Raw genomic sequence first — 24,424 nt, 5'->3', positions numbered from 1 at the left:
GGGCAGTTACCTTTGGCAGGGTCAGAACTGCAGCTGGTTAATCGGGTGAGTCCTCGGGGATTTTTTTTTTTTTTAATTTTTTTTTCAAAGCAGCCGAGGCAGCCCCGGTTGCTTTGGCTTAGAAAAGTCTACAAACCCCCCATGCAGGGACATCGCACATCTCACACACGCCTCCTTGAGCTGGGCTCCCGCGACCTCGGCGGGGCGAGGGGGTGGCGGGCGGCCGGCGGGCGGCCAGGGCCCGGCCCCAGGCTGTGTCCCCACGCACAGCGGCCCTGCGTGGGCCCCGGGGTCCGCGTCCCGAGCGGCGCAGCACTCACCCAGCCGGGCGGCGAGGGGCCGAGCTGCGCCCGCGGCTAGCCGGAGCGCCCAGGCGCCTCCCTTCGCTCTTGGTAGCGTCGGTCCGCACTCCCTGTGACCCAGGACGTCATGATGCCTTCCCTGTTTTCTTAATGATAACTTGGCAGAAGAGGAGACAGGCTGCCAGGTTCTCCTCGGGTGGTTGCGTGGTATGTGCACGTTTCTCTTTGCATGCGTTTGGCTCCCTCTTTTTTTAAAAAAAAAAATAAATATATCTCTCTATTATTTTTTTGAAAAAAAAATTTCCCCGGCACTGTCAGGATTTGATGGCATTACTGCGTTTGCATAATCGACGCCTCTGGGTGTGTGTAGATGTATGTATGTGCGTGTGATTTCTTTTTTCCCTTTAAATCCTGCTGCTCCTGCCTCCGTCGCCGCCGCAGCCGCTGCAAAAGCAAGCATGCGTTCCTCTTTTGTCTTTCATTTTACCTTCAGGGTGACATTCAGTGCCAACTGCTCCCTTTTGACCGTCGCCAATCCCCGCCTGGGCAAAATAAATTTGAAAAAAAAAAACGGAATGGGGGAAGGGAAGGAAGAACCCCTTCAGCCCCAATGATGGGGTGCTGGGTTTCCATTTCCTGAGCTACGGGATCCCAGACCTACACGACCCACCTCCCAACCTTAAAACATAGACATTTTCCCTGCTACCCACCCGGCCCAGGCAGACCAGCACCAAGGCGGCAGGAGCACCCACCCAGGGCCCCACTCTTGTTCGCAGCTCACGCTGGCTGACTTGCATACCCGGTGTGTAGGCCTCACACAACTGGAGCTGTTTTTCTTTAAATCTTTTTTTTTAATGGGGGAGGGGGTAGGGAGGAAAGAGGAGTCCCAGCCTGTGTGTAAGGGTTCTATGGACACAGCAGAAAACTGGGGGGAGGGGGGGTCTGCGGGCATCTAACTCACCACCAGGGTAGTTTGGAAGAACATAAAGGGGGATGGCTTTTATTTGACTTATTCTAAATGGCAGTAAAACTTCATATATATATATATATATATATATATATATATATATATATATATATATATATATATACACACACACACACACATATATATATATATATGAATGATTATCCAACGTCCTTGTCACTTCAATAATTGTTCCCCAGCACCAGTGGAGGAGGGGCTCCAGGGTACCCTTAATACTTTATGTCTGCAAACAGGAAGATGTGCTTTAGTTAGTGTGTCCACAGAATGACATAGCACAGATAACTTATTTTCCTCAGGACTCCTCTGCTGTCTGTTCACTGTCTGGCATAACTATGTTCTACCACCCTGATATTGTTTATGTTTGTACCCTGTGTATACACATGCCCAACACCAGGCCTGATAAATGTTTGTCCGTCTTTATCACTATTTACCCATTTGGAGTAGTAGGACAGACTAAGGAATTTCCCTCAAGCCTGTCCATGACCTTGGTCCCTAGAATGTATTGTTGAGGTCACTCACCGTACTCTACAGATTCCAAATCCCTAAAATTTGACAGTAAATGCCAAGGCTGGGGCTGGGGTGGGTGTGGGGTGGAATCTACAGAGGACAATGTCAAATCTGAAAATCCTGCTCAGGGGCTGTCCACTTGCCGTCATCTAACCGAACGGGGCTAAGTTTCACGAGCAGGGCACAGCACTTGTTGCCTCTTCTCCCTTTAGAGTCACAATCCAAGAATCGCTAGCAAACCCCATGGGGAAGGCACTGTAATTATGCAAAAGCCAGACAATCAGAATTGGAGGAGAGCCTGCCTGTAGTCGACTAAGAGGGTCAGAGGACTATTGACGAATGGCCAGATCCCAAGACTCGAGCGGAGCCTCTCCACCCTTGACAATCGGCCCAGATACTCTGGCTCTGCTCACAGTCTCTTTGGACGGCCAAGAGATGAGCTGGTTCATCCCCTTGGTGCTGAGAGGTGACCAGAGCCATTGATTCCAGAGGCCTAGAGCCTGTTCAGCAGGCCTGTCTGCAGATGTTATTGGTAACTTTCCAGTAAGTAACCAAAGCATACGGGTTCGTGAGCAGTATATCCAGTTCTCTAGGGGATTGCTTGTTTATTTGGTTTTGGTTTCGTTGCTTTTCAATGTCCTCAGAACCAAACCCTTGATGACCTCCCTCCAGGATATCAAAAGATTTATTTTTAATTGACTAACTTTAATCCCCTGAAATGCATTATTTTATTTTTCTTCTCAGGCAAATTCTGTTTGTGTTTCACCAATCCAGTGTAGTGCAGCCAGTGCAGTGGCCAAGCGGCCCCTCTCCTTGGCAGGCAGCTCAAGTTCTGCAGAGGTCTGAATCGATGACTGTTTCTTTGCTTGCTTTCTTACTTTTTATTTGAAAAGGGGCTTATTATATACCTCTGACTGGCCTCAACAATTCAGCAAATCTCCTGCCTCAGCCTCATAAACGCTGGCATTACAGGCTGCACCAACATGCCTAGCCTGCATAGGTGACTTTGAAGCCAAGATTCTCCAACTCTTGCAAGAATGACTCTCTGTTGCCCATCCAAGTTCAGACTCAGACTATACACAAGGTTTTATTTTTCATCTTAAATACAACAGTTAACAGAATTGGAGCAGGCCTAGTTTAACTTCCCAGTCAAACCAGGAAGGACTGAAAGGGCCTGCTAAGGATCATGGGACACGCTGAAAGCAAGGTTGTAAACTTAGCTGTGTTTGGAACTTACAAATCAAATCCAATCTCAAACACAATGAGAGGGGAAGGTGGAGACTAGCCCTGCCTTACAAAAGAATATCCCTGGACGGAGAAGTTTAGCCCTAAGTTACAAGGTTGAGATTCAGACTCAAGGGCTCTGAGCTCTTACTATCAACCTATTGCTAACTTCTGGCATCAGACTCACACTGCCCCCGCACCCCCAGGACCAATCAGGTTGGTAAAAAAACAAACACTGTCCTCTCACAATCTTAGTGAATTCTTCCCTCACCCTTTCTCTAGCATACCTGGCCTTCCTTCTGCCTCTTTAAATCCAACTCCTTATTCCAGTTCTACCCATGGGTGAAGGCCTAGTTCCAAGCCTGCTGGATCCACAATGTTGTTATTTATGGGCATTCTAAGCTTTCACAGTTCTAAAGTCTTCACTGCTGCCTAGGACATGAATGTTCTCTATTTGGGGGTTATTTTTAATCCCTTCTCCACCTTCCAGTTCTCTCCTAACAGAATTAGGCCTCCCCACACCCCCACCTTTTTCCGGTTTACCCAGAACGGTACCAATTATAACACTGGCTTTCATTTATGCATCTGGTGCATTAATCCACACAAAGGTACCCTTTGGAAAACAAGGTGAGTACTCCTCAGACCAAGAGAATGTGAAAGTTCTGTGTAACAAAGGCTCGTTCTCCCTTCATCTGAAAATTTATAAACTGGTTTCAGCCTACCTTACATAGTCCCCAGAAAATAAGTCAGTCTGACGTGACTATACATATCTGACTAGAATCCTAGCACCCACAGAGGAGGCTGAGGCAGTGTGAGCTCAGGTGTCAAGGAGGGATGGACAACAGGGAAATCATCAACATTGGAGGTGAGATCATGTAACCTGAGGATGAGACTACATTGAGGTAGAAATTAGCATTGGGCCTGAGGCTGATGAACAAGAATGTGCAGAACACTGTTGAAAATGTAATCATGCAGGGGTCTTGGTAGCTAACTTTGCATTTCCTGGGTATTTTTGTGATTAAAAAATTAGGCCACTTAGACTTTGGTGGTCACCAGACGCAGGAGCAACTCTAGTTCTTCTACTGCAAGCATGTGAGACCTCAGGTAGAGGGCTTTGGTTTCCCAGTTGTACAAAGTATCATTAAACCCCACTCCCAATGTCTCTTTAGCTCTATGAGTCTGAAACAGTGTGACAGAGGAATCTAGAGTAAGCTTGGGTCTGAAACAGTGTAACAGGAATCTAGAGTAAGCTTGAGTCTGAAACAGTGTGACAGAGGAATCTAGAGTAAGCTTGGGTCTCAAACAGTGTGACAGAGAAATCTAGAGTTAGCTTGGGTCTGAAACAGTGTGACAGAAAATCTAGAGTAAGCTTGGGCATCCCACCAGTCATCAATGGTTGGAGGATTAACAAAGACTCTTTCTTAAGAGCCCAGGCTGAGTACAGTCAAGTTCAAGTTCTCTAGCATACTTAAGGGACATTTAAATTTATAGAAAAGAGTGTATTCGACTTACATTCTCAGGTTGGAGACATAGCGCAGTGGTACAGCTCCTGCCTAGTGTGACTAAGTTCCTGGAGTCAAATAAAGTTATCCATAATTGTGCATACGAGTCATAGAGTACAACCACCAGACTGATGTCACTAGTCATCATTGGAGCTTATGCATAATTTATTTTCCTTCTAACACAGCCAAGTTTAATACAAGGATCCAATCTTTGTTGCCTGCTATCTTCAACTCATAAGCTTGACTGAAACAATGACACACTTTGAAAAGCAGAAATTGACAATAAAGAGACTTGGGGATGAGAGCCATAAGGGACCTGCTGTGTATTTCCTGTTTGTAGCTCACTTTTAGTGTGCCTCTCTGTGTATTCCCCTCTTGTTTACCCTTTTGAATTGAATGCCTGCGCTCATCGAGTTTTGTGTTCTTTGTGTGTGTGTGTGTGTGTGTGTGTGTGTGTGTGTGTGTGCAGCAGGATGTTTGGTTGGGTTGACTTTTTTATTTGTCTGAAACAGAGTCTCATATAATCCACAACATCAGTGCCAGCTTCCAATTTAACAAGTGTCTGGGGATGACCTTGAACTTCTGGTCTACCTTCCTCACTGCCCACATGCCAAGATTCCCTCTCTAGGCCTACTTTGCTCATTGACTTTCTCGACAGTTTTTTTGGGATAAAACAATAGAAATGAAAGACTCTACAAATACAAAAAGGTTGTCAATCAGCTGGACATTTTTACACCTGAGTCATGTTTCTAAAAAGATTTCCACAGTTATTAAAAAACATGTGGAGCCAATATCTCAGGTGCCCTGGTTAAGAATCCAGGTTGAGGGGCTGGGGATTTAGCTCAGTGGTAGAGCGCTTACCTAGGAAGCGCAAGGCCCTGGGTTCGGTCCCCAGCTCCAAAAAAAAAAAAAAAAAAAAAAAAAAAAAAAAAGAATCCAGGTTGATTTCCACCACGGTTCATTATAAAACCACACGGAGTCTTGGAACTAGTTAAGGGTAGGTCCAGATGGCTGTGATCAACTGCCCCATCCACAGGTCACTATGTTACAAACTCAGAGGAAATGGCTACCTGGTCACACATCTTGATTAGAGCCAAGTTCATTAGAATGTTTATTTAAAATAGGCAGCACTCTACGGCTGGCACATGGAAACATGCAAATGAACATACACAAGGCAAATGTCCTTCTAGAGATTTCCCCATTTCAAGGATACACGGATGAGCTGGGATGTTTGTTTGTTTGTGTTTTTGAAATTGTGGGTGGAAAGGACAGAAGAGAAGGCTGCAGGCGAGGGTGGAGGAGCGAATGCGTGTGTGGTAGTGTTTTCAATGTAGAAGATTCAGAATGTTCATTGCACTCCAGACGTGTTCCTGATTTTAAAAAAGGGGTGGGGGGTGTTAAGAACCACTGGAATAAAAAAATAGCTTATTTTAAAAGTGAGATCAAAGAGAATAGATATCCATTTAAGGCAAATGCCAGAGCTACCACAACACGGATAGTATTGTAATAACCACTGGTATTCAAAATGATAGCCCTGAGACACAATAAAAGCCTCTGTCATCAAAGAAATCTATTTTCAAGGTATTTTACTTAACTGATAGAGGAAAAAGTATTAGTCTGCTGGAAAGAGCTGAACGTCAAATGAAAATGGGGCAAACGCTTCAGAGCTGTCTGGGCAACTCTGCTAAGCAAAGTAAAGTGGGAATCAGAATGCTCTTCCCTTTCTCTCTTTCTTTCTTTCTTTCTTTCTTTCTTTCTTTCTTCCTTCCTTCCTTCCGTCCCTTCTTTCTTTTTTTAAGGAAAGAGAGGAGTGTCCTGCCTGTTTTGAGGTTGCAAAGGAGGGAGACAGAGTAGAATCCTAGCAGGTCTGGAGGGAGAAGCAAAGGAGACTGCTTGGGAGAGAGTTGGAGTCAACTGACTTCAATATTCTATAGTAGATTCTATAGTAGACAATGGAATAGCTGTAGGCTCCTAATGATGCACATGTTGAGATTAAGAAAATAATGAATGAGCCATTTTGAGTTTACAGCCTTTTAGTACAGCCTGATGCCCTGGCCACAGAAAGACGTTGAAGATCCTGGGGACTGAAGACATTTATTTGTGACCCACTACTAAGGGGGTGACAGTCAACATTGTTAATAAAGATAACGGAAAGGTATAAATGAAAATGATTTCATGGTCTGAAATAAAACTACATTTATCTGATCAGGCATTAGTTATGTAAAACACATAACTCCCTGGAGAGTGTTGGTGATTTTCGAATTGCAGACTTCTGGATTTGTACCATCCCTTGCAGGACAGAAGTCTTTGTCCACCCTGAGTGTTGGGTCACACTTGGTCCACTTCAGGGCTCAGTTTTCTGTATGCGATAGCACATTGACTGGCTGGGAGGGGTAAAAGGGGGGGGGGACAGAGCTTTCTCTGGCAGTCAGGTTCAACTGGAAAAAATGCTCACAACGTCACCTGATGCCACTGGCTTCTGAATATGTCCTCATCTATGTGGCTCTGCCAGCTGCTGAACCAGCAGGGAAACTCGGAGTCATGGAAAGCACACTAAACTTAGAGTCAGAACTCTGCAGGTGAAGGCTTCCTGCTGCTTCCTGGGGCTCTTGCAAGCCCAGGCCCTTCAGTGTCTGGATCTATCCTGAGCTCTCTGCTACCATTTCTCTGGCCAGCCCCCCAGAGCAGTGCTGCTGAGGTAATCAGCTTAAGGAAGATGTGACCAGAATCAACCACACTGGCCCAAGTCACCTTCTATAAGCTCTTCCAAGATGGCTCCTCCCTGCTCCCCACTGTGGGAACTTCCTGTGTTTCTACCACATCCTCATACTACTGAGATCAGCCTTGTACTTAAGTCACTGTTACTCTGTCATCAGCAGGCATAACCCACAGCAGTTGCTCCCTGAGTGCTGAATGAATGAATGGATGATGGATGAATGGATGTCAGGTAGGAATCTGGGCCCACAGAGGCACCAATCTATAAAAATGTTTTTTTGATATGCCAGGAAGTGGGGAGAGCTGGGCTAGTCACATGATCCAAGTGCTCAGAGAGGTCTCTGTATAATAAAAGTCCTACAGTTACTATGTACTATTTCTTCAACCAGTTTTAGGGAATAAAGACCTTTATTTCCTATACAGGATTAAAGTTAAAGTGTAAGGGTCACCCTCTCTCCCACCCCCAAAATATTAGCACTGGCTCTATTTGACATAGGTGTATGAAAAACACATTCAGGATGTTTTCCAGAAAGCTGTGGAAAACTAACTCAGAGAGCATCCAGATGCAGGTCCCTACACTTGCATAGCTGCCACCAAATGCCGGGAAGGACCTAAAAAGCACGCCAAGCATCTAACTCCTAAGGAATTTTATGAATCTTTCTGGGGCCACAAACCCTACCTCCAAGGTGGAAATCAAAGGTTTGGGGATTGGCAGTGAAGGGATAGAAGATACAGTACATGTCACAGCCAAAGTCTGGGTGCTGTGTGGAGATGCCAGAAACTGTCCCCTCCAGAGGCCTTCCTGCACAGTCAGCTTCCCAGAAGACAAGGCAATAGACTAGGTCATTTCTTACCTCCTTGTAAGCCTTTTGCTTGGCCAGTGTCATTTTTACCTTGCATGTCCCACAAAAGTCATAGTTTTAAGGCTTGGTTCCTAGCCTGTTGTGCTGTTGGGAAGTGGTAGAACCAGGAGGCTGGGTCTAGGGTGAGAACATTGGAAGGAAGGAAGTTGGAACACTAGGGGCATGCCCTTGAAGGAGAACAAAGTATCTTGCCCCTTCTCCTGTCCGTTCTCTTACCAGCGGCCATGAGATGCATGGCTGTGCTCCCTAACGCACTCATGCATCATGTGCTGTTCAGCTATAATCCCAAAATGGACAGACAGACCAACCCATCACAGTCTAAAGCTTCAGGAAAAGCCCTCCTTTATATGGCGCACTTTACTCCAGGGATTAACAATGGCCATGGTTCCCAACGTTGACCATCTATCTAGCCACTTGCTCAGCTCATCTCTTGACCCTCGTCAGAGAAGCTACTGTTTGCAGTGGAGGGTGACTAACACAGAGACTCACAACTGGCCAAGGTGAAGAGAATCAGAGATTGCAGAGTACAAAGCCCTGAAAGAAACACAGATAGCACAGCTCCTCTCCCCAAGGCTCAAGGATCCCTGTGGAAGAGGGAGTGGGAAGAATGTACGAAACTGAGGCATGTGACTCCCAGGAAACAGTGTTTTCTAGATACTGGATGATTCCACAATGAACTCCTAGTGGTTGCCACGGCATACCAGCAAGCCCAAGCAGGATCAAATTCCTGCATGGACAGAGGAGTTGAGCATAGAACCCCATCCCTGGCTATAGAGCTATTGGCAGTCATTAGCCACTGGGAGATAGAGGAAGCTAAGAGTGTAGCTTCTGGTGTGCTAACCACACTCATTAGGAAAGTCACACGTTGACGAACATTTGGGCAATACACACTGGCCTTGGTAGGTTTAACAATAAAATAGACATAAAGGTGGGTAGGTAGGGAAGGGGTGTGGATCTGGGAGGAAATGGAGAAAGAGGAAACATAATCAACACATACAAAAAATGTCCAAAGAATTAACAACAACAACAAAAAAAAATGTTTAACTACTGTTGCTCCCGTCACACTCTGCAGCAACTGGGTCAGAACATCCAAAGGTAGGCGCCAAGGAGTCACTCTTGCAAATGCAAGCCCTCCAAGTGTCTGATCAAGAAGACAGCTCAGTAGGTTAAACACTTAAGTGAGAGGATGGATCCCCAGAATCTGTGTAAAAGATGGACACAGCAGCATGCCTCTCTACAATCCCAGAGCTCTCACAGAGAAGTGAAGGCTGAGGCCGAAGAATCCCAGGGAGCTTGTGGCTCATGGGTACACAGTGGTAGAATGTGGAGACCAACCCCCAAGGCTGTCCCCTAGTTTCTACTGGGGCTCTGTGACCTGCATGCATGCACCTGCACACACACACACACACACACACACACACACACACACACACACACACACACACACTCCAACTCATTCCAGCACACAGCAAAGATTAGATCCCACTGGTTATTACAGAAGAATGGGACATGGACTGGTTAAATTAGTTAGCTGATGCATGATGTTAATTAGCATCAATAATTAGACACCGGCCCAGAAGAGAACAGTTTGCAGACACCAAACCCCTCTTCTTTCACTATCAAACCTCTTTTGGAAAGTTCTTTGTAAGTGAACCATAAACAGAATAGTAATGGTACCAGATATCAAAAGAGCAATTTTTAAAAGGCACATAAAACATAATTTTTTATGTTTTCTTATTCACAAAATGCTTAAACACAACATTTTATTTAATCTTCATAACAAGACTGCAAGTCTTGGGATGTTATGCCCACGTTATAAAGGATAAATCAAAAGATAAAAATACTCTCCTATTTGACAACAAAGCAGGTTCAGGTCTCTGAAAACTGTTTCTTTTCTGGACCTTCTGCCTCAGAAGCCCTACTGATGGCTGCCAGCAAGACAGCAGCACCACCAAAAGCTGGCACAGAGGGGTGAGCCAGATGCTCTAACAGCAGTACCCAAGGAATAGCCCAGCAGCCTACAGGTGGGGATGTTGTCATCCACTGTGCCCAACGCAAAGCAATAAATTTACTTAAAGCATAAGGTGTGGGAGGGTAATTTTAATTTGTAACTTAGTCATGATGGTCTTGAGCAGGAACCTTGTAGATGACACATTGTATTACAATGTGAAAAGTTCCCACCCACCCTCACTCAGTATGTTAGGAAAGGAAGGGAGGGAGGGAGGAAGGAAGGAGGTGGGAGAGAAAGAAATACTTTTCAGTATTTTTAATAAGCATATTTTAAGCAGATCGAAAATTATTTACAATGCTAACAAGCCCTGTCACTGTGTAAAATCTCTTCCTTCCGACCTTAGAAAACCCTTTCAAGTTCGGTGCTTCTTGGGACTGACCTCCCCATTGGTCACACACTGTCCTGACTTCCTCCACTCTTTGCACACTCTGCCTGGTGTCATTGTCTTAGGGAGAACTCACCGCCATCTTGGTTTATATTTAAAACTGAAACATATTCCTGTTTCCAGGAAGTCCTCCTTATCTCTCCCAGTTTTTCTTCCCCAGTAACCCTTGGCACTCTGTAAAGCACCTGGTAACGTACTTCTTCATGTTGCCCTCTCTCTCTCCTACTTGCTATCTCTTCGGGCTCTAGGAGGATTTTTTTTTTTTTTTTGCTTTCCTCACACCATTTCTCCAGCATCTAGAAAAGTCAAGCAGGTGTTCAAGTAAGTCCGTTGTTAATAAATGATTGTCTAAGAGAAACGAGCCACAGGAGCAGCTCAGACAAAGCTGCTGCCTCCACCATTCCTGTGTCTTCGAGAGTGTCTTCTGGGTCCATGAGGTGGCTCCGCAGCGGGAAGTGAAGCTAAGCCTGATCACCTGAGTCGAATCCCCAGGACACACCTGGTGGAAGGAAGGAACCACTACTGCAATTTGTCCTCCGACCGCCATGTTCATGCCTTGGCACACGTGTGTGTGCACACGGGTACCCACGTAAATAAATAAACTTAATCAGAAAAAGTTAAGCACCTTCCCTGGTTTGAGTTAACTTCACAATCTAGGGATGTCAACCAGAAGCACGGTAACAGGAGAGAATTAAGGTGAGAGGACCATTGGTTATTGAGGGGCCCTGGACATGACCTTCCAGTTGTCCGTAATTATCAGGAGATTGAGAATAGAAAGAAGAGGTTTCCAACCATGGGTGTGGGACCCAACGACACTGTGGGTAGCCATGTACTCTGATGACACCTAATGGATCCTCCCAGGGAACACTTATCTATCTTCTCACACCAGAGCAGGCTTTGAAGAAGTCAGCAGGTTCCCTGATTCAGAAATGTTAACTATGGACTGCTTTCAGATTTCCCAGAGCGAACTCGCGTTCCGAAAACGGTTCTCTAGAATGTGACGCATCCACCTGAAACCCCGCGCTTAGTGGGGCCTCCCTACCGTGTGCCCAGGCTCCACCACGACGAAATCACAATACTGTGCTGTCTGTGTGGAGCTCTGCTCAGGACAGGTCAAAGTGCAGCGAACCACTCAAATCAGAGCAGGGATGATGATGGCTCGAGGTGCTCAGAAAATGGCCCAATTGACTGATTCCATCCCAAACAGAAGCAACAGTGGAGGAGAGAATATGGCGGCAAGCTGCTCCTCCACACTGCCCCTCCCCTTTTAGGAAAGCCAGGTTTAGGAGGCGAAGCCCTTTCAGTAATGAAAGTGGTATTTATTAAATACTCCAGCAACTACAGATTCAAACTAGCATTCCCTTCAAAGTAGTCACTTGGGGAGGCAATGTAATTACCTCAGCGATGCCATGATTGCTCTAAACATTTTGGGAATTTCTCTTTTAAAAGCACCTTCATAGCTGCTTTAGGGCTCAGATGGAAAGCCAATATCATTTCGTTATGGCTTTACTTTATGTAACTACTGTGGTTCAGCCTGCTGCAAATTTGGTTGGCTCTTGTTGTAGGTCAAAAACTAGCCTCTAGTCTAGTGTTTTTCCATGTTAAGGACACAGTAGGACAGGCAGAACCTGATGTACACACAGTAGGGACAGTACACAATGTGGAACTGGAAGTCTGTATTTGAATGATTATTTTTCTGGTTTTCACTGTAAACTATGGTCTAGAACAAGAGTTGGGGGTGTCAAATAGAGCAAAGTTTGGATCCCTAATATCTGCTCCCTCACACCGTATCTCCTCACCCCTCATTCTTGGCTCAACTGAAGGATCCTGTCGGTGATTCAAGTGAAGAAGCATTGGTGGTTAAACTCACAGGCATACCCTCAGCGGGACCCATCCCTCTGCTACTGTGCAGTCTTGGCCCAATGTGCGGCTTCCACCTTTCCTTGGAGACAAAAGACACAGCAATGTCAGCTCCAGAAAAAAAATTACCTGGAGTGAAACACTCAGTCAGGTAACCTGGAACAAACAAACCATGGGCTCTGTGCCTCAGTTTCACTTCCGTGGACTGTGTCTAATAATGGTACCTAGCCCCTTGCTGGTCGCTGTACTAGGACAGTGCGCAATGACGACCACAGCACTTACTTATTTCAAGCCTTGCTTTCTCCATCCTCATGCCTCAGACTCCCAAGTGCTGGGATGACACGTGTACATGACCACACCTAGGTGCTTTTATCACTTTAAGTCATAAATTATAAAACCGAAACTCCAACCTATCAGCTTTTCATATTGACCAGATACAAAATTGAATTCCTTACTGGCTAAGCTTCTCAAATTATTCTAGCTCCTCGGTTCTTATTTAAAGACGTCAATAACTGTACAGTCATCAAATCCCAAATCAAATTTATTTTGGATTCTCCCTCTAGCCTTACTCTACATCCTAGACCAGCACTATACTATGCATGTGTGTGCGTACATGCGCTCTCTCTCTCTCTCTCTCTCTCTCTCTCTCTCTCTCTTTCTCTCTCTCTTTCTCTCTCTCTCTCCCCCGTGTGTGTGTGTGTGTGTGTGTGTGTGTGTGTGTGACAGAAGAGTCAACATTAAGACACCACTGCATGCCAGACCAAAGCACAAAATACGAACCACATCATCAAAATCTCACAATCACTTTGTGCATGTGGCTCTGTCTGGTTCCACTGTGACATCCATTTTGAAGATATTAAACTCAGGCTACCAAAATGTGGCCCAACTTTCCAGGGCTTGTGCAGCAAGCCCTCTGGAGACTGGCAGTGGGGGTGGGATTGGGAAGAGGGTCAGTCTCGGCCACTGTCCCAGAGCTGTGGTCTCTACTGTTTTTAAATAAGAGTAATTGAAATGGGTCATGCCCAGCACCCAGAGGAGGCTGAGGCAGGAGGATTGAAAAGCCAAACTCAGCCTTTGCTCTGTGGTAAGACCCTGTCTCAATGAAAGCGATAACCATTAACAATAACTTCAGATCAAAATATGTCACTATTGCTGTCATATGTGCTGAGCTCAAAATACAGTATACTCTAACCACAACCCTACCATCTCCACTCTTATAGATGGACAGACTCAGAGAAGGTGAGCTGTCCCTCCTGTGGAGTACTATGCAGCCCATCAAAGTCATCACCAAAGTCTCCACTGATGGTGAGGCATCTGTATTCCGCTAAGGAAACCCTCACCATATGTAACCATCAGAACCATCTCAAAGGTGCTGTCACCATGCTACACTCAGTGTGCCTAAGGTAGGGGTTGATTTGAGTTCCTTATTACTAACTCCGCAAGGCAGGCGTTGTTCAGACCTCAGAGACCCTGGCTGGCGCTGTCTGTTGTGAGTGGATGCAGCTCTCCGCCTTCCCAGGTTTGATAGAATGTGCTAGCACTCATCCCTGGTTCCTGGATGCTATTGCTTTACAGGGGTCCTCTCTAAAACCCGAGGCTTGGCTTTCTCTTCTGAATCACCAGGACTTGGTCTCACCTGGAGTCTCAGGCTGGTGGGCATAGCCACCACCTACCCAGACTGTCTCCATGGTAACAGAGTCAGCAAATCATTTTCCCGCTTAACTTCCCCTCTTTCCACCTACGTGGGAACGGTCAACCTAACACTGCCTTCTGCCAGCAGCTGCCTCTAGCCTCAGGTTGTATTTTCTCTGGTCAGTGGTTTCCAAGTACATGAAGTTGTTAGCAGTGTGACTTTGGGGTCTCTTCCAGGGAAATGCTAAAGGTCATGATGAGGTCACCAAAAAACATACCCCGACCCTGACCTTTGCTGATTTCACATTTCTCTTTGTAGCCAACAGTCTCTGGACTCTCTAAGAATGGATATCAAAGGAAAACAGCTGACTCAATGGGGTGTGATGGTTATAGCTCCTTTCTAGTCACACACACACACACACACACACACACACACACGAGAGAGAGAGAGAAACAGACATACACATATACACACATACATACACACACATACACACACACACAGTGAGAGAGAGAGAAACAGACATACACATATACACACATACATACACACACATATACACACACAAACACACACACATGAGAGAGAGAAACAGACATACACATATACACACACACACACATACACACACACATATACACATACACACACAAGAGAGAAAAACATACATATACACACATACACCCATGAGCGAGACAGGGAGAGAGAGAGACAGAGAGAGAAGAGAGAGAGGGAAACAGACATACACATATACACACACACATACATATACACACACATACACACACACATATACACATACACACACAAGAGAGAAAAACACATATATACATCCATACACCCATGAGAGAGAGAGAGATATATGGGGGAGGAGGGAGGGAGAGAGGGGGAGAGAGAGAGAGAGAGAGAGAGAGCGAGCAAGCCAGGGGGCAGAGGCAGAGACAGAGACAGAGACACAGGAAGGGAACACATTCTTCTTCTAGGTGACTCCTGGAATTTTCAATCGAACCTGAGCCTCGTGTGTAGGATGAGGCAGCTCCACTAGGACTGGGATAAAAGACTCTTCATCCCTCGTCTTCCAGTCTTCTGGTTGGTATTTGGCGGTTTTTGTTTATTTTTCGTTCGGTTTGGATTTGAGTTTTTCTTGTTTGTTCTGTTTGGTTTTCTGGTTCCTTTTGAGAATGAAGGAGTTTGTTTTATTGTTAAAGGATCCTCTTGGATCCCAGGCTGACCTGAAACCCACAACTTGCAGAGTAGCCTATTCTAAGTTGCTGTGCTAAACCAGAGAGGGCTATGGAACAGAACTCCATGATAACATCATTTTTTTTTTCATATAAAATGATCATCCTTAAGTTCCACCAACAACATGGGCAAGGTTTTTTGTTTGTTTGTTTGTTTGTTTGTTTTGACAGTGTCTCAATACGCAGCCCTGGCTGATCTGTAACTCACCATGTAGACCAGCTTGGCCTCTGCCTCCACAAGTGCTGGGATTAAAGATGTGTATGCACCACCGTGCTCAGGCCCTAGAGACAGTTTTAAATTTTGCTCCCCTCCTTCTGTGGATCAGTCTGCCTCCAGTCATGTGCCCATCACTTTGATAAGCTCCTTCCTGCCTTTGAATCACTCACTACCAGACCAAAGCTAATTTTGCCTAATATTACATTGTCACGGTACCTATCATGATTTAAAACTTGGCCTTCCATTTTCCCGTTTTCACATACCTAGAATAGAAAAAGAAAACAACTGGGAATGTTTAATACAGTTTTAATTGATCTAGATTTAGTGAACAGAGTAAGCTTAGGGATATGCCTCTCTGAGCTGCTCACTGTGTAGAGGGATTCCAGTAGAACTCCGTGTTTGACTCGTTCTAATATCTTCTGGCTGATGGGAACTGTCTGGCATAGTCTTAAAACTTGGAAGAAAAACACTAGTAAAATTTGACACCCTGTTATGTCACATCAGAAAAAATAAAAATAAGCCAATAGCAATATTGATCCCTCTCTGAGAACATTTGGTGAAACTACCCCACTTTTTAATGTCACTAGGGCTCAGCCTGGCTCTGACTTTCCTATCTTGGACAAGAGTTGAGCTCACATTAATTTTTACAAGTTGTGACAATGGTAAGAACCCAAACTTCAGTCATAATTTATTCATGGGGTGAACCAAATGCCAATGTTTTCTTGATGGCATCCTGTGTGACTTCTACTTATGATCCGTTCCCTGGTACCTAAATATTATATACATATATATTACATTGTATACATACATATTACAACACTTCCCTCTGGGTTGAGTTTGGAAAGTTTACTTCATTAGGCAGCTGAGATAGAAAAGGGCTTCACCTCTTAATAGCTGCATTTAAATGCATATACAAACATTTCACTGGAGGTAGTTGGGCCTGAAGGTTCACAGGGAAGTTGCCTATTAGATATATGGTCCATTTCCATGCCCCAAAGTTAATGTTAGGATGCATGAGAAACTCTCCTAAAATTCAATCTGAGCTACTTATGCACAGGGACCACCGGATTGGCCGCCACACAATTATTTTAAGGTGTTAGAAGGAGCATTTTCCCATCTTTCTTATACTTGGAAATAGTTAGATTTTATGGTTGCTGAGTGAGAGCCAAAAATATATAATTTTATGCCATAATATACAACCTTTCCCTTTGGCTATGAAAATTTATATGTACATATTTATGTGCATATATAGATAAAAATCTTCATAAACAGAGTGGTCCATTGGAAATGGACTGTATTTAAAGCATGCACTTTCTGACTCTGATGATATTATGACTATTTAAAAAAAATCAGTTCTCTCCATAACTTACCAAACCACAGACAAATGCCCTAAACTGGTATTCAAGTGCATGCAGTATTTTTCATTAACCTTTCCTTGCTGTTGCTGCTTCTTCTTCTTCTTCTTCTTCTTCTTCTTCTTCTTCTTCTTCTTCTTCTTCTTCTTCTTCTTCTTCTCCTCCTCCTTCTCCTTCTTCCTCTTCTTCTTCATGTGTGCTCAAGTCGAGGGACAGTGTGCATATCTGCACGTGCCTGTGAAGTTGTCATGTAGAAGACAGAGTCCAACCTTGTCTGTTTTTTCTCAGGAGCTGTCCCCCTGGATTTTTCTGACAAGGTGTTTCATTAGATCCTAGGCCTCACCAGTTAAGCAGGGTAGACTGGCCAGCAAGTCCACATCTCCCCAGTACTGAGGTTCCTAGCTCGTGCCCCCACAGCTGGGTGATTGAACCGGGGATTGAACTCAGGTCTTTGTACTTGCAAGCACTATACCAGTGGTCTCCACAACCCCGGCTAAGATTTTAATGTGTAAATTCTTAATATAGTTAATGATCATGAGGCCTGAACTCTGTGTGGGACAAACCATCTCTACTGGGTGGTTTCTACCTCTCAGCCATAGCGTTAGCTTGCTTTGTTGTTTTCTTGGACGCACTTTCAGACCTTGTATTAAAGTCCAGGCCACCCTCCAGTTCATTAGCAGTGGGTATATACAACAAGTGCACTGCTCGTGAATGCCAGGCCCACCCAGCCTCCTTATTGTGGCAAACATTATTAGCCAATCATGAGACCCTTCTGCACATACGTCAAACAAGGACTCAGACTACTTCTCTGCACAGCTCTCTCAAAACCAGCTATCAGTTAGTCAGAGTAAGCCAAAACCTTCATTAGGGATATCTCTTTAAATCGCCTGCTTGCCTCTTTTTAATAACTTTTTCCATATTTTATAAAGATACATCACTGTTCTTTGCTCTTTACCTCTCCACGTTGCCCCTCCTCCACCCACCTCTTATTGGTCTCTATTCTCTGCCAATCATCCAGCCTCAGCTTTCATGTTATACATACATACTTATTACATACCAATACAGAGTTGCGTCTCCATTCTGCCTATAAGAGAAGATGCAGTGCTAGTGTGGCTGAACTTGCATGCGCCTAGACTTTAAACTCCCCTAAAGGTGCCACTAGGAGGCTCTTAGATCTGCCAAGCACTGTCAGCCACACAACATGGCAGAAAAAACAACATGCAGAAATCAGAAGCCAGGATTGGTGGCGCATGCCTGTAATCCTGGCGTTCAGGAAACTGAGGCAGTACGATGGCTGGGAGTTCAAGGCCACAGAGTGAAATCCTAGTTTAAGAACAGAGAAATGAGTAGCTTTTCTGTATAGGGATAAGCAATAAATTACCAGGAAAGGAAACGGGAGCGGGGAATAACATTCAACTGAGATTCAAAAATGCAAAATGAACTAACTACCCAAGATAGGCAGCCCCAAGGGGGTGAAAGACTTCTACGATGAGATTAGAGAAGGCTCTAGAAGGTGGAACTGCCCTGTGCTCATATTTACCCTTTCCATGCTCTGGTCTTCTGAAGTCAGTGACCATAAGGAAGCACTGATTTCTGCTACACTGTGATATCTCTCTTTCCAGATCTTGGCATGCATCTGATCTTGAATCTCACCCCAATTTTGGTGTCTGTCGGTTGGAATCACCCCACATCCCTCCCATCCTTGTCTTTCATGAATGCTATTCAGTGTTTTGTTCCAAGTGTATAGCCCTATAGAAAAGTGATCAAGGAGCAAGTCCCTATTTATGAGAAGTAAGGGTAGATCACTGTGGTCTTGTCGCCATGATGTCAAGATACTGTTGTCAGTGCTACAAGACATTGCTGGTCCACCCTCATCACCATCTCCAACACCCAGCTCAAGAGGATAGAGTTCCATGGCTGACAAACCCTGACACCCACCAGATGGGGAATTGGGTCCACAGTTACACCAAACTGCCATGACTAGAACCCAAAACAAGACAAAATGTCAAGGTATGTGTGTGTAGAGGTCAGAGATTGTGGTGGTTTGAATGAGAAAGCTCGTATATCTGAAAACTTGGTCCCCAGTCTGTGGAACAATTCGGCAAGGATTAGAAGGTGTGGTCTTACATGTCACTGGGAATTGGCTTTGAGGTTCAAAAGCCCATACCAGTCTCAGTTAGCGCTCTCTCTCTCTCTCTCTCTCTCTCTCTCTCTCTCTCTCTCTCTCTCTCTCTCTCTCTCTCTCTCCCTCTCTCCTGTACTTATGAATCAGGATGTGAGCTCTCAGCTACTGCTGCAGACCATGCCTGCCTGCTGCCGTGTTCCCTGATATGATGGTCACGGACTCTAACCATCTGAAACTGTGAGCCCCAAATAAACTCTTTCTTCTAAGAGTAGCCTTGGTGTTTTATCACAGCAAGAGAAAAGCAGCTAGGACAGAAGTTCTCACTAGATGTCTTCCTCAATTCCTCTCCACCTTAATTTTTGAGACAGCCTTTCACTGAGCTTGGCCTCAGAGATTTGCCTAGACTGGCCTGACTAACAAGCCGGAGGAATCCTTCTGCCTCCTCCTTCACCAGAGCTGGGGTTATATAGGTTCATCCTCTATACATGGCTTTTGTATGGGGTCCTTTATCTTGCACAGCAAGCATTTTACCAATGGAGCAATCTCCCAAGTCCCTAAAAGGTCAAGATTCTTGTGGACCACAGTTAAAAGGTCACTGAGTCCTGATAGAGACTACAAAACAGGGTGCACTGCTCACCTGAGGCCAACATATGCATCCCTGGGGCAGGGAGGAATTCACACAACCTTAGAACTTGCACCAGGTATCTCTGCTTTTGTGACCTTTAACATTGAGATAGAGAGCGGGGACAACGCTCACACTCGAGAACCATGCAGCCGACTTACCAGAACTGCCTTTTAAAGAATCCTATGTTTGAAGTAAATGTAGGATTTCATGTTGAGACCTAATTCAGAGTTATTTGAGGGTGCATTTGTCCACGGATTGGGGATTGGACCTGCAAGGCACTGAAACTCAGAACAACAGGAACGCTCTGAAGAAAAAAAGCCGTGCTGAGAAAGTTTGCAAGACTTCATAAATGTTAGATGCTTTTTAGGACAAAAGACTCTGCAAGGTTTCTGTTTCCCGTGGATTGAGGCTGGGCATGATGGAACAAACCAATAATCTCAGCATTAGAAGGATTAAGAAGATTAGGATTTCAAAGCCACCCTGGGCTACATGGCAAAATGCTATCTCCAGAAATGTTTTTAAGGGATTAAAATTCCTTTGACTCTTGCCTAGAACCACAGAGCCCTACGGAAGCCCTTCCTAGTTTTTAGCTCTGAGCTCTCACGTCACCAGTACCAGTAGGGTAGGGTAGTTGTGCTAGGCTCTGACCGTTACTATGGAAAATCAAAGGGGGATGACAAAATATTTGTAGCTTCTCTCATTTAGACCTTATTTGCAGAGCAAGGGGAGAGGTTTAGTCAAGCAAGCCTTTGCCGCACGAACATGAGGACTGAGTTCCGATCTCCATCTCAGATGGTCACGTAAGAAAATATAGAACTGAGAAGAGCTGTGTGGGGCTGTGGTCCTGGGTGTGGGTATCATTGTGATATACCACCTACATGTATGAACTAGTTCAAGAATAAACAAAAACGCTATTAAAATAAAAAAATAGTCTCTCCATCAACTGAATGTGAATTATTAGGATTCAGTGGAAGCAGCATTCTGAAACTTCTAAGGAAAACTTACAAGAAACTACTCAGGTCTCTTGAAACATTCTTTCTGGACTGTCCCTCCTGGAACACAGACACCATGCTGTGAAAAGTCCATGGCTCAGGGCCTTAGGTCAACATCCCCTTCTGCATTCCCAGACAACAGCCAACATCAACTGCCATGTAAGTGACCCATTTGGCCTTCTGCCTGTCCAGGACTTCCGATGTAACTGTATCCACAGCCCTACCTAGCCAACATCTATCTGCCTACAACTGTGGACGAGACCCAGAGGAAGAACTGCATGGCCTTCCCTTCCCAAACCCCTGACCCACAAAACCATGGGCAAAACGAAATAGCATCTTAAAACTACCAACTGTTGAGGTAGTTTTCACATGGTTTATGTAACTAGAGAAAAGTTGTTACAAAACAATATTCTATCCTAGAAATCCAAAATTGCATTGCCTTTGTGACCAACTGTTAGACACTGGCTCTCGGGGCCTGGAAAAGGTGGCTAACAGAATTGGAAAGAACCTCAAGAAAGTAAGAGTTGGAAAAACAGAGAGAAAAAGAAGTGTCAGGCAGTGGGGAGACTCTGAGTTAAATACAGACACAACAGTTCACACAAAAGCTTGCCTAGAGTGTTATGGAATACAGAAGAGACAAGATATGATGAGGTCCTATAGGCAGAGTGTGGAAAGGTGCTTCTCACAGCCACATATAATAAAACCTAGGAAGAGAAGAGTAGCTTCAGGAGAAGATTGTTTACGGCAGGGTGTGGTAGACAAGGAGCACAAGAGGGAGGGAAGATGGCTCGAAAGACACCTCAGTAAAACTTAGAGGAATGTGAAAGATAGGTTCTTTCAAAAAGTATTCTCCAACGAAGACATGGCTAATTGCCTGAGGACTGAGATCAGATCCCACCTCTGATGAAGATGGCCCCTCACAAAGGGTTTTCAACTCCCCACTTTGCCTTCCTCTGAAGTGTGTGCTTCTCCACAGCAGCCTCAGGTGGGTTACAGAGACCCAGTGGGCTGTGCTTTCGTGAGTTCCATAGCTGAGATTCTGAACAGTAAACAACAGAGGTCAAGAGAAAGCCCAAAGAGTATTAACAAAGTTGTGCTAGAAGAAGGGATGTTGACCTCGACCAGAAGGAAGTACAGATTCCATAATTCTACCAGAAGACACATGGGCTGAGATCATTGTTCCGATGGGGACCTGAGTGGCAGACTTAAAAGTAGAGCCACGTATCAGAGAACAAGAGAACTGTCCTGGAGTACCTGTAGACTGGCAACAATCCACAGGCTCTGTGGAGACCGGCTCTGGCCTCCCACCTGTCTCCCTGGTTCTCATCTGGGTGTTTTACCCCTGTACTACCACAGACTGGTAGGCGGCAGACAATCATCCTGAACCATGTTCAAACAAACAGCCCCCATGCTTACCCTCTATGTATTTGTTGATTTGGTGCTGTGTTATGAATTATTTGTTTACTTGGGTTTTTGAGATAGGTCTTCTCTCTGTGTCCTTGCAGCTACAACCAACTCACAGTAAGTCTCCTGCCTCAGCTTGCCACCTGCTGGGCTTAAAGGTGCCACCCACCACATCCAATGGACCCAATTTAAATAACAAAATCCTGGACATTAAGCCACTATCTCAATGAAAAGAACACTGGGGATCTGAAGTTTTTGGAGGGAAAAAGAAGTGATCTTTTGCTGTCTGAGGATACATAGTGGGTAATCACAGATGGCCTCCGATTCTCAGCTTTTCTTCCCTTTAAGGATTCGGACAGGAGGGCTGGGGATTTAGCTCAGTGGTAGAGCGCTTACCTAGGAAGCACAAGGCCCTGGGTTCGGTCCCCAGCTCCGAAAAAAAAAAGAACCAAAAAAAAAAAAAAAAGGATTCGTATAGGAGAAAATGAAATCCATCTTAATTGTTTTTCTGGCCCCATCACATCCCATCTTCTTAAGGCTGGAGAAGTCTATAGAGAAAAGGGCCCATTTAGTTTACCATTCTAGTTCAAGGGCAGAGCATCAGGACAGGGAGGTTCTGGTGCTGAGCTCATGGTGTCAACACAAGGAGATGTCCCATAGAAAGATGGAGGCCAGACGGTAAGGGCCAGACTTGCACTCATCTACTAAGCCTGGCCTCTTAAAACTGCATCGCCTGGGGCCACAGAGGTGTCTCAGTGCTAAAGAGCACTTGCTGCTCCTCCAAGGGGCCTGGGTTCAGTTCCCACCACCCATGGCAAGCAACTCAAACCATCTGTAACTGCAGCTACAGGACATCCCAGGCTGTCTTCTGGTCTCTATCAGCCCTTGCACACACACCCCTCTCTCACAAACGCTCTCTCTCTCTCTCTCTCTCTCTCTCTCTCTCTCTCTCTCTCTCTCTCCCTCTCTCTCTCTCTCTCTCTCTCTCTCACACACACACACACACACACACAAAGACAGACAGACAAATAAAATCATGAAATCAGTCTTTAAAAACATTCCCATCACTTTTTAAAATTGTCATATTTTTAGTCAGTTATACTAACAGTGAATTTTAAGGTACATACTTGAACCATCCTAAACCATGGTGCATCCATAACACTATTTATAAACTTCGCAGAGGACACACACACACACACACACACACACACACACACACACACACACACACGGACAGATAGAGAAGAGACAGAGAGAGAGAAAAATACAGAAAAGAGAGACAGACATACACAGAGAGAAGAGACACACACAGAGAGAGATAGAGAGACAGACAGACAGACAGAGAGAAAAGACACAGAGAGAGAAATACAGAGAAGAGAGATAGATATACACACAGAGAAGAAACCCACACACACAGAGAGACAGAGAGACAGACAGAGAGAGAGAAGAGACAGAGACAGACAGATGACAGACAGACAGAGAAAAGAGAGAGAGAGAGAAAGAGAGAGAGAGGGAGAGAGAGAGAAAGAGAGAGAGAGAGAACTTTAAATTTTAAGCTTCACACTACTTTGCTAAGTGAGGTCATAAATTAGTACTGATGATGAAAACTACCAAGGCTGGAATAATCCTTGAGGAAGAAGTGTAAACCTGGTCCTAGCCTTACAAGCACCATGAGTTCTGCCTTTGCCCCCCGTGACTGATGTGGAAGCAGAAGGCGGTGCTGACTTGTCATCGAGCAAGTCTTTATATGTTGTCATGCTGCAAAGTGGACCAGGCCGGAAACACGAGTTATGATAGATCAGGATGCTTGGCTACACCACTGTCCTAAATTCACTACAAAACACCAGACGACAACTGGGAGATTTGCAGAACTTCTGGCATCTCAGTGTTTGTTCAGAATATATCCTTAAATAAACCCAATGAACACACCGGTCCTCCAGGGGGAAAGGAGTGGAATCAAACAGGAGGAGGTAGAAGATGGTCACATCTCCTCCCACAGTAGAAAAAAAAACAAGATACCCACAGAAAATGGGACTTGGCAATTTAGGCACGTCTAATATTTTTACACACACAACACTACCTCAATATCTGAAAGGGCTGTGCTCTAGAACTACACAATCAAATTACAAAACAGCCATAAAAAGAAATCACATAATCTTTTAGCTCGCAATTTGCCTTGGGGGGTCACATTCGTATCTGTACTGGAGAGACGAGGCTCAGGGTCACTGGTTAGACGAGCCTGCTAGGGGAAAATGGCTCTCTCTTTTGGAATCCAGAGCTTTGCATGATGCTTGCTACATGGTAGATGACTGATAAGTGCCAGCCACCAGGAGCCCCACTCATGGGTACTCCAGAGCCCCAACTACACATAACTTGAGAGCATCTCCTTTCTATGTGCCACCATACTCCTGGTTTAAGGGTAATGGGAAGTCATGTACCCCGCTGACCTATAGAACCCTACATCTCCAAGCACTC

At 45.0% G+C, this 24,424-nt stretch overlaps 1 protein-coding gene across 7 annotated transcripts in view; it reads right to left on the bottom strand.

Annotated features, from left to right (window-relative positions):
* Esrrg (estrogen-related receptor gamma) overlaps window positions 1-24,424 on the bottom strand; it is a 617,835-nt gene that overhangs the window by 571,625 nt on the left and 21,786 nt on the right. Inside the window, exon 1 of one of the 7 annotated variants that reach the window (XM_063272511.1) lies at window positions 321-1,085. The exons of 3 other annotated variants lie outside the window; for them this stretch is intronic. The gene's annotated coding sequence lies outside the window, so the exon portion shown is untranslated. 3 more of the 7 variants (NM_001415124.1, XM_063272509.1, NM_001415123.1) reach the window with 3 other exon arrangements.

The sequence above is a fragment of the Rattus norvegicus genome, chromosome 13, assembly GCF_036323735.1.
Source record: "Rattus norvegicus strain BN/NHsdMcwi chromosome 13, GRCr8, whole genome shotgun sequence".
Lineage (NCBI taxonomy): Eukaryota > Metazoa > Chordata > Mammalia > Rodentia > Muridae > Rattus > Rattus norvegicus.
This window is presented reverse-complemented; position numbering and strand designations above follow the sequence as displayed.